This window comes from Amblyomma americanum, chromosome 4 (genome assembly GCF_052857255.1).
Source record: "Amblyomma americanum isolate KBUSLIRL-KWMA chromosome 4, ASM5285725v1, whole genome shotgun sequence".
NCBI lineage: Eukaryota > Metazoa > Arthropoda > Arachnida > Ixodida > Ixodidae > Amblyomma > Amblyomma americanum.
In genome coordinates this window covers 69,979,451-69,990,816 of record NC_135500.1, presented here as the reverse complement: position 1 = coordinate 69,990,816, position 11,366 = coordinate 69,979,451, and the positions used below count along the sequence as shown (strand labels likewise).

The 11,366-nt window shown below is 45.8% G+C and overlaps 1 pseudogene; it reads left to right on the top strand.

Annotated features, from left to right (window-relative positions):
• Window positions 1-8,917: 8,917 nt before the first annotated feature.
• Window positions 8,918-10,808, top strand: LOC144129561 (uncharacterized; annotated as a pseudogene).
• The last annotated feature ends 558 nt before the right edge of the window (window positions 10,809-11,366 follow it).

The window sequence follows — 11,366 nt, the reverse complement described above, 5'->3', positions numbered from 1 at the left end:
CATGGGAAGAAATTGGATGCATGTCATGCTATTCCTCCACACACATATAAATCATCAATGTAAACTGGCGCCATTCAACTTTATTATAAACCAACTAGCCCAAAAGCAAGTACTTCTAGAAGGAAATAATGCGGTGTGACTGGCACCTGTCACTTTACTTGCAAATGTTAAAACAGAGGATATGCATTTCAATGTTTACGAAGAGGATAAGGTTGAATGCGTTTTAAAGCACGGCAATAAAAAAAAAATTTCGATTAGTGCTATTCATTGCAAATCAACTACCAACTCCAGGCGAGCTCATGACCGCACGCGACAGTTCATGAACATGCATTTCGGAATCCACCTTGTGTTACGTACTATGTGCTACACAAGCTGGAATAAATGGAACACCGCCACTCTCGGGCACGACCTTCTGCACGGCTGCATTAGGCTCCGGTGCTCTATATAGTGCGGAAGGCAAAACAGTTCAGCCTTCACGTTTTTGATGACCGGGTCGAATACCACACGAATTAGACCCTTTGACAAGGAAGTCTGCTTTGTCAACAAGCTTTTGTTTCGAGGTACTACTATCACAGCTAACCAAAACTTGGCTGATTCGGTACTAGGCCAATACAAGGAATGTTACGGAGGTCCAAAATCTTCGCGAGTGCGTCTCGGAAGTCGGAGACACGGTACGGGTGACTCGGGTCGGAATGCAGAAATACGGTGTTGAGGACAACATTATCTATGGGAATTCGAGGGAGGACAACTTTTCACTAGTCCGTTGTGACTTCAGGTGTCTGAAAACCAGCAATAAATATTTCGAGACACAGCCGTCTAGAACGGCTTCCTCTTCCGAGTTGCTTCTGGGCAAAGAAATGGGCACCCATTATATGCGTTCCCTTGTAACTCTGTACTTATGACTACGGGTGTCATTAGAAAGGAACGCCATCGCGGTGGCCAAGTGGTTCTGGCGCTCGGCTGCTGAACCGGAAGACGCGGGTTCGATCCCGGCCGCGGCGCTGTAATTTCGATGGAGCCGAAATTGTAGACGCCCGTGTACTGTGGAATATCAGTGCTCGTTCAAGAACCGCAGGTGGGCGAAATTTCCGGAGTTCTTCTCTATGACCTCCCCATAGCCTCAGTAGCCTTGGGACGTTATGCGCCAGAAACCAAACCGTTAGAAAGGAAAGAATGAAGTTCAAAAATAGAAGGGAACTAAATATAGCAAGGCCTTCGCATTCAAACCTCAGAGATTTTGCTAAGTGCCCTCCTAGATTTCTTTTGTATGCTTGTGTTGTGCGCTGTCAGAGCACATTTAAATATCACCTGGTGGTCGAAATTATTTTGGAGACATTCAATATGGCGCCACTTCTTTCACTCTCTACTTTGTCACTTCCTTCACGTCGCGATTCACGTGTCCACTTAGATTGGAGACAGCTATAAAAAAAATCAATTTTTTTTACAATAGAAGCACTCTGAATTTTGCCGTGAACGGTATGTTGTAGCAGACTAATAAACAGGTGAAAACCACTACTCGTGGAAAAATAAAATTCGAACATGTGCTGCTACCCTAACTATGCTTTTAAAGCTCGGTGATCATAGATTATTACCTAATCTAATACTCGATATTACGAACACAAAAAACACAAAAGTAAATGTTGACGAAATTGAAATTTTTGGATCCACCAGTGCGCTAACTCCTAATTCTAAACAACGCGCGTAATATGCACGCAGTTTCACGTTTAGGCGCAACATTTTAATCTACATGCCGGTACAGGGCGCGACGAATAGTCACGGTAGAATAGTCACGGAAGAATAGGGACGGTTCTGAACGGCTGTTTCCTATGGTGGCTGTGCCTTTCTGGTGGTGTCTGCGTGCTCATCTCTGGTGAGGCCGTTCTGCGTAGGAGATTTGGCCAGGTCAAAGGTTAAGTCTGTAGGCGCGGTTAATGTGCACTTGAGGGAGCTTTTGGCTCAGGTATGTCGTTGACCTCCACTGGCGGAGGGTCGGCAGCCTGGATTGCCAGCCTGCCCACACAAAGCTTGTCTCTGGACCTTTTTAGGAAAAATGGAATTGACGTCATCCCTGTGGCGATCAAGATGAAAACCTCTAAGGTTATTCAGGAGGAGCTAAGGTCTCTCACTACCTACTACCTCCAGATCTATGAAGTGCAACCGTTCGGCCGTAGAGGCATGGTTTTCAAGTCCTCTGACATTGCTTGCGTCACAGACCTGCTCCAGTGCAAACTTTCTCAGTCATTAGCGGTGAAAGTATTCATCCCTGAACAGCTCGCATGCTCCAAAGGTATTGTTCGTGGAGCGGGCCCAGCATCTTCCCCACAGGAAATACCGGAGGAGCTTCAGGTTGCAGGTGGGGGGGCGTTCTTTTTGTCTACCGGTACAGTAGAGAAATAAATGGTGTGCGTGTAGCGACAGAATCAGTTATAACTACTTTTGCTGGCTCCTCCTGTCCTTCTGAGCTCAAGGTCTGGCCAATAGTGTATCGTGTGGATCCTCTGCAACTCCGTCCACTTCAATGCACCAACTGTTGGTGGTTCGGTCACAGTTGTAAAGCGTGTAAATCGGCGACCCACTGCCGTGTTTGTGGAGAAGGGCATTCGGATGACAGCTGCTCCTCTGATCAGCCCCAGTGTTGTCTCTGCAAGTGTAACCACCCAGCTGATGATGCCCACTGCTCGAAGGGAGCTGACGAACAAAGCCTGCTAGATATAATTCAAGCTAAGCAATGCTTGAGAGCAAATGCATATGCAATTCTGGATCAGAAGAATAATACATATGCCAGCCGTGCGCGAAGCTCCGTTGCAGATATAGAGTTAAGTTTGACTACTTCGATAGTGTTCTCAGTAGAACAGGCTCTTTCTGTGGTGGTAGAGCCAATGCTGTGCAACTTCACCGAGGCTTTATCTCAACTTGTTGCAGGCCTGTATCTGCCTTCTCAATCATCTGTTTTGGTGGCGACGCCTGCATCGCTCCTAAATTGTGCTGCTAGTAAGAGTGACTCCATGTCGCCTCCTGAGGCGTCCAAAGTCTCGCCGGCCAACAGCGCTCCTGGCAGTGTATCTCACGTAGATATCTGCAACACGGATGTTGAAATGCTCTGTCCTTCCCAGAAGCGTCGAGCTTCTTCCTCACCCTCGAAGTCAGCTGTTCCGCAAATCAAAGAAAAGTAAGGACCCCCCAAACTAATCCGCCAGACTGATGTGCTGAAAGAGGCCGTTGCCTCTTTCATCAGTCAATAATCATGACGGGTCTTAAAGTTCTGCAAGGGAATTGTCGTTCCGTACTTTCTTCTCTCACGGATATTCAAATACTTCTTCATAAACATAATCCAGATATTGTGATTTTGCAACAAACGTGGCTCGCTCCATTTAAATTATTTTCAATGAAAAAATTCCGAGCTTTCAGGGTAGACCGCATTAATGACAGAGGTGGTGGGTTAATATCTATGATCTCTACAAACATATGTCACCGGGCATCAGTCTCGAAGAAAGTTATGCTCCCTGACTGTCAGTTGTTGGCGGTTGATATCTTTGTTCCACAGTGAGCCACAGTAACTGTTGCTAACGTCTACTTTCCTGCAGGTGTTCACAGGACAGATTGTTTAGACACATTACTGAGCGGAGCAAACAACACAGTCATCACATGGGATTTTAATTTGCACCATAGTGTCTGGGGTAGTCGCTCTGACTCCGGCGGCCAGCTTCTCTGGCCATGCATGTCTATGAATGCAGTGCGCTGCTGCAATTCCGGAGCAGTAACCTTTATGCGTGGAGTTTCTCGTTCAGTAATAGATTAAACATTAGCATCTCGTGGGGTTGGAGTATCTGCATGGTCAACAGTAGACTCAGGTACATCTAGTGACCACTTTCTAATAACCTTTACTATTATGTCCTCTCCTTTCAGAAAAGGAGGTGCAACCATGGAATTTGAAAATCGCATTGCGTATAAAAAATTGATATCTGCCTCGCTTCCCTCCATAGTTAGCTCAGATCGAGCAGAAAGAGCTCAGCGAGCAATTTCCTTTCTGCAACATGCTGCTGAGAGCTCTGTATTCTGTGTGCGCTACTGCCCCTGCCAGACAGCCTTCTCCTTGGTAGATGGAGGAGTGTGAGAAAGCTTATCGCCTTAGAAAAGCAGCATGGGAAAGCCTTTCCTATAATCAGAGCCCAGCTAATTAGATAAATTATAGGTTCTACTCTGCATCTTTCAAAAGAACTGGTAAAAAAGCAAGGGAGGAATATAATCAAAATTTAAACACATATCTCTCTTAACCTCAAATTAAGAAGGCTGTATATAGATTCATGGCGCAAAATAACAACTCTCCGGCCTCCAACCGCATAAAGTCAATGGTATTTTCTCCGCTGGAAGCTGAGAAACACCTTGAACGTATCGCTCAGGGGCTGGCTTTGCGTTTCCAAGTGCAGAAAACGGAACCTTTGCACACTCTTACCCCCAGCTCGGACTATCCCGACGTGGATGTGTCGGAACTCCTCCCAATTGTTTCCTCGATGCTGTTTGCTGCCCCGGGATCTGATGGGGTTACTGTGGGCATGTTAAAAATTTTAGCGCAAAACTTTCCAACTCACCTTCTTGATATTGTAAATGTGTGATTGGAAAACTCTTGGATTCCTTACAGTTGGAAAATTGCGAAAATAATTTTACTTTTGAAAAATGCAGAGAATGGATTTCATTTCGAGAATATTCGGCCGATTGCTTCAACCTCAAATTTAGTAAAGCTAATAGAAAGAGTAGCACACAGTCATCTCACAGGGCAAATTCATCACGTTAACGGACTCAGCTCAGCACAGATTGGCTTTCGTCGCGGTTGTTTCATATGGTCCGCGCATGTGGATCTCGAGAGCCGAATACGACTCTCAATGCGCAAGAGAGAAGTAGCGGCCTTAATGACACTTGATGTTGCCAAACCTAAGACAGCGTTCAACACACGGTCCTTATTAACAATCTTGCTCAACTACATCTACCGCACTACACCTATGGTTGGATTTGTGAATTTTTAAAAGAAATTTTTCTTCTGTACAGACGGATCTTTCTGTTCTAATACCTATGTTCAATCAGCAGGTGTGCCGCAGGGATCTGTTTTGTCTCCACTGCTTTTCAACACATTGGTTCGGGACATACCCATTCATCCAAACATTGCAGTTTATGTATACGCAGATGATATAGCTTTTTTCGCATCAGCAAAGGATATTCATGCACTATACGAATGTTTGCAGGCGTACCTGAATGCTATGGATGTCTGGTTGAACGAAATTAATTTATCTATTAATGTCAGCAAATGTGGCCGGCTGGTATTTCCGCCCGACACTCCTTTGTACATCTCGCTAGTATACCGCTCCACTCCAATTCCGCAGGTGGAGCTGGTTAAATACCTAGGCGTTACTTATGATCAAAGCTTGGACTTGCGGCACCATATTAAGAATAATGTTATTAAAGGGGAACGTGTTCTGGCCGGTTGAAACTAGTTGGCAATAAAAAGTTTGGCATGCGTCGTGACACGGAACTGTTGCCATTGAAGGCTTATATGAGACCGATTCTGGAAATTGGTTGTGTCTTGTTCTCTGGTAGCGCAAACTACAAGCTGCAGCCATTAGTTTTACTGGAAAGGCGTGCCCTACGGCTATGCCTCGGGCTCCCAAAATCTGCTTCAAACGCTGTGCTTTATCTGGAAGCCCGTATCCCCGATCTCTTTTCCCGCTTCCAACAGTGCGTACTTTTCTCAGGCCTTTTGACCCGGCCCCCGGCGTTCGTAGTCCCTTTTTCTATTCCAACCACACCTGTTTTTCACTAATCACTGGCCACGCAATCAGCTTCCGCAAGTTAGGTTCACGCAGAATCTGTTAGCCCCGCTTCAGGTTAATCTGATCTCCATCCAACAAGTTGCAGATACTCAGGCTGAACCCAGCTTCAGTTATTACCATATTCTCCCGCCCATGCGAAATATGTGCCCCCAAATATCCTAAATGGTCTCCATTCTGAACACCTGCAAAATTTTCCTCTTCATGCGGTTATCTCCACTAATGCCTTCGGCAGCTGTAAGAAGGCGACGGTTGGGATATGTTCGCAGGAGCTGGCTTGCAGCTATTCCGTTCGTATCCCAGATTATACTCCTATATTATTCGCAGAGTTGTGGCCACTAGTTTAGCTCTTTTCAAACTTCCTAGGCATGTAGCCCGGGTTCTTATTCTTGCAGACTGCATTTCAGTTCTAGTCTCTCTCCAAAATTCGGAAAAATCTTAATTGAATTGTTCGCTTAGGTTTTTTGTTCCGCGCACATTTCGTGCTATCCGCTTTGTCCGGGTACCTGGGCATTCGGGCGTCTATTTTAACGAGGTGGCAGATTTTTTGGCAAGGTCAGCTCTCAGTGCTCCTGTAATCTATCCAGTCCCTCACCTCGTTCTGTTAAAAACTTCACGTTTCCAGCGCTTCCAGCATATTTCAGCCAACCTGAGTGTTCCATTCCTCAATACCCACTGTTGTCGGCAACACGTTACAAGTAATGGCGTTACCAGTAACGCGTTACTTTTTTTCGGTAACTTTGTAACCTACTCTTTACCATTTCGAAACTGTAACGGGTAACGTACTTGCGTTAACATTTTTTGCAACGTGAGGTGTCACGTTACTAGTTATCTTTTATTGCGGTTGTCCCCGCCTTCGTCTCCTTTTGAAAAAAAGCACCTAAAGTGATGTCAAGATGCTCTCTTCGACCCTAGTTGCGACTCGCATCTATAGCAGCAAACACCTGCGCTTCACAAAGCACCCAACCAAAAAAAAGCACGATCGTTTCTCCGTAATCTTGTTTTCCACCCAAAAGGTCTCGTTCCAAGACGACACTTTCGCATTCTTTGTTGAAACGAAGCGAGTCAAGTTCGCCGTTCTGGGTAAACTGAGGAATGTCGCCAGTTTACTTCAAGATGGGCCTGAGAGAGCTGTCAAAAGAGCACAATGGTAGAGCGCCAAAAAGGAGATCGCAGTCAATCGGCTATAGCACTGCAGTCGAGAAAAAAGAAGGAAATGGGCCATTGTTCCTGTGCGGGTAGTAGTGACTCGTGAGCTACCTCCACTAAACTTGCTAAAAATTTTCTGCTGAACAAAACGGTCGCTCCAACTTTCTCCATTCACCCCCCCCCCTCTGCTCCTCTATCCAGAACAAGGATCAGCCAACTCCCGACAGCTCTTTGACAAAGGACGGTCTCCCTCCTTTTCCTACAGAGACTGTTGCAGGCAGAGTGCGACCATCTGGAATTTTCGTTCGCTTGAATAATTTGAGCGTGTCGACTTGGTTCGACACCTTTTGGTTGGAAAACAAGCCTGGCAGAGAAGAAGAGTTACAGGTTTCCGCAAATGGTCGATTCTGGGAAAAATGGCACAGAATTCCTTGAGAAGCGCTGACACCAGGTGGGGAGGGTAGAGCCGTCACCGCGGAAAGCTTGATGAAAGCCGCGGAGTCCACCATGCGGACCACACGTAGACGCTTTTCTTAGAACTGGACAGCTGCAAGTGAATTGCTGTCACCTGTGCCTTGTCCGTGTTCCTCACGGAAGAATAGCTTTAGCCCATTTCCTCGCATCCGGTTTCTGGCGGCGGAGAGCTGCAGACATTAAGGACAGTGCTTTCAGATAGGCTTGACGCTTGATTCGACCTGTAGTCGAGTTCCCGACATCAAGAGGGGGCTTGAGGCACTTTAGGAAACACGCGGTTTTCTAAATGGAAAACGCCAGGCGCATGCGAGGAGGAAACAGACCGCCGAGGTGTGGAAGAGTATAAAAAGTACAGGCGCCTTCAGGCTACATCGTCTGCCCATCTCGGCCTTCGCGTGACTTGGAAGGATGGCCGCGACAACTCTGCACCCGTCGCCGTGGCCTGCACTGAATACTTTTATGTTTTAGAGAATAGCAAAGATGAAAACCTCACTTTCAAGTCCCTTCTTTGTTTGCCAAAACTGAACCTGTTGAGCTGCGGAAAGTCCTTGAACTCCAATTTGAAAAACCATGTGAAGGTAAGCTTGACTTTTGCATCTTTCTTTTTAATTTTACTTTGTTTTTGATGTTGAGTATCAGTACTGATGCCTTTTTGGCGATTTTGCCAGATTAGCAACACCCCAGCCCCTCTATGGGTATTTCAACCTTTCTAATGACTGCTTATTATTTTTTAAAATAGAAACTACACAGGCAAAGCCTCCCCGAGTTTGCGCTGCTGTCGAAAAAAGGAGACTGTGCGAAAAACATTTGAGCCCGGAACAAAATTCGCCCAAGGGGATGACTCAAGGGAAACTGAACTTCATTCACTCAGTGACTCAAGAGCGGCTTGACGTGTTTGTTTAAGAGTTTGTCATAACTGGTAGCGCAGCCCTTTTTGGTCGTAGAGGAACCATCATTTTTGAAGTTACTCAAAGAAACAGCCACAGAAAGAACAGTTCTTACACATCCAATGCTCATGATTCGTCTCCATGCGCGCCTCGAAACGATGAAAGAAAATTTACGCTCAAAATTTCAAACCATCCTTCATTTGGCTGTCACTGCGGATTGTCGCACTTACTTTCACAGGTGAATCTTTTAGCTCTTGATAATTGTTGGGAAACAAGTGCGTAGAATAAAAAGTTGTGCTGGTTGATTGGTGTTCATCTCATTGTGTAAATAATACTCAGCGTGAAGGTTTAAATATAAACAACAAAAGGAAGGCATGTATCGTGTCCCTTTCTAACCCTCCGCACTCAATAGTTGTCCTCCAGCATTAGTCCAAACCAAGCCCACTTTCTAAATAGTGTATTTTTGCGACCTTGTTTAGTGTAATGTTTCATTAAAATATGGTTTCAAAGTGTTACCTTGGCGTGACAGCTCTATGGCTGGATCTGGGGACTTTAGACCAAAAGGTCGCCGCCTTAGCTTGTCGCCGAATGAAAGGCAGAGTAAACTATGAAAGCCTGGCCGCTACAATTGAAGAGGTCTTCAGTGAATTCGAGCTTCACAGAAAGGTCACCAAGGTGATCACGGACAGTGGATCGAACTTCTTGAAAGCTTTTAGGTCAGTTAAAGCATTTCCCCCCCTCTGTGAATTACTGAGTTCTGGTACGCATTGCTAAACATTGTCTTCACGCTGCACAGGCTCTACGGTCATGAAGGAGACGATGAAGGCGAGCAGAACTGCGAGCCCGTACATTCATGTCCGCTCACCGACAGCGTGGAAGAAGGCAAACGCCGGATTCTACCGCATCATCGGTGTTCTGCGCACACCATGAACCTAACTGCAAGTGTTGACGCAGCGAGGGCGGATCCTGCTCACGCGGATTACGCTAGGATAAAACAGAGTTTGATCAGCTAGTGCCAGAAACTCTGGAATAGGCAAGGACAGTCGGCGCAAGCAGCTAACCTGAGTAAGACCCATTGCGGGATCTACTTGCCGCATCCTGCTGTTACAAGATGGAATTCAACATTTAGGGCTGTGGACGCTTTTAATTCCTTGCTAGAAAAAGGGCAAGACTTGGAATTTATTTTCTCCAAGCATGAAATTCCCAGGCAGCAGAAACCTGACGAGCCCAAGTTCGTAGCGGAATACTGCAAGGTATGTAGCTCCTAGGTATATTTCTCGCGGCTTCTTTTTGAACATCAGGTTTTTACACTGCAGGTCATGAAGCCTGTGTGCTGTGGCTTGGACGTCCTGCAAGGTAACAACTACAGTGGTTACCTACTTCCGACGCTCGATGTTGTCATCAAAAAGATCGAGCACGAGAAAATCTCTGGACTGCACTTTTGCGGGCCTCTAGCTCAGTGTGTCTTGGATGGCATCCGCAAGAGGTCAGGTTTTAACACACGTCATAGGCTTATTAAGAAGAAATGGACTGCTTATACATTGCCACACTGCTCGCATTCTGCGGGCGCAGCCATACGGCCGAGCGGCATGACTTGGCTCGTGACTGAGCGAGGAAGACGCCTTTTCCGCTCCGGTGCGTGCTGCTAGTCTGCTTGGCCGTGCGATTGGAAGCCCCTTTTCGAGTCGTACTATATTTGTTGGCGACAATATGTAAAAGTTTAAGCCGGGGAGAATTGCGCGCTCATGTTGTGGACATTATGCAAACATGATTCGCATATTCAAATGTTGTATATGTTCGCATTTCCTCCTATTGCTCTTCTGTTTGTAACAAACGTATATCGTGCGGTCGAGAATTATCACTTAATTTAACTTCATCTCCTGAAGGTAGTGTGCGATAACGCAAGATACAGCGGGTGCCATTCACAAATGTTTAGAGCTATTCGACAACTTTCCAGTCACCTTGTTGATAAAAGCAACTCTGCTGAAGCGAGTTTTGGCTGACGCAAATTCAGCACTGTTATGAATCAGAAGGATCTGCTTGTTGCGGCTACGTTGCTACCGAGGTTCAAGTTGTCGTGGACTCACGATGAAGTGAAGCGAAATGCTGTCCAAGAGACCATCAAAAGCGAGCTGCCGAGATTTTCTCGGCTTGCGGGCATCCAGTAAGCGACCAGCCTCAGCTCCAGCACAACGGAGGATGAATTCTTCGGCAACGCCGTCTCGACATCGTCGCCAACTAAAGATGAAGAACTGTGTCGATACCTTTTGGTGCCGTGTAACTTTGCGCTGAGTGGGCTCAAGGAAAACTTTCCACGCGTTCACCAGCTCTTCTTCAAAGTGAATACAGGAGTACCATCCAGTGCGTCCGTCGAGCGCCTATTTAGCGTAGTGCGGACGCATTCACTAAGAAGCGAGGCAAGCTGTCCGATGACAGCTTTGAAATGCAGCTGTTGGTTAAATTCGACAGCAAGTTGTAGTTATTTGAATGCTGCCGCTTTTTATCAACACTGCTTTCAAAATAAATTTTGCTTCTTTCTTACTGCAACTGCGGCTACTTTTCTGGTTACTGAGTTCCTGAGCCAGCGAGGCTGTCTTGGAACACCTTATCATAAACGCACGCATTTTTGCGATGATTATACAGGTTTAAGTGAAAAAAAAATGTTTATGTGCGCATATATATTTTTTCCGGAACTAAGCCATTGAAGCATTTTTTAGTGCTACACAATTTGCGCGAATATATTGCTAGCAAAGGTGCAACAAAAATACTGTAAATTTTTCAGTTCAGCTATGTTTTCTTTTGTGTACTTAGACTTATGTGAAATATGAGCTGTATAAAATTGTCGAGTTCTTGAAGCGAAGACGCCTTGATTAAAATTTATGACCATGGAGTAACGGTAAAGTAACGTGCGATACTTCTTTCGGTAACGGTAACGCGTTATCGTTGATTTTATGTAACGTAGGGCGGTAAAACGTTTTTTTTGTAGTGTAACGAGTAACGTATTTGGTAACTTTTTTGCGGTAACGCCTACAACACT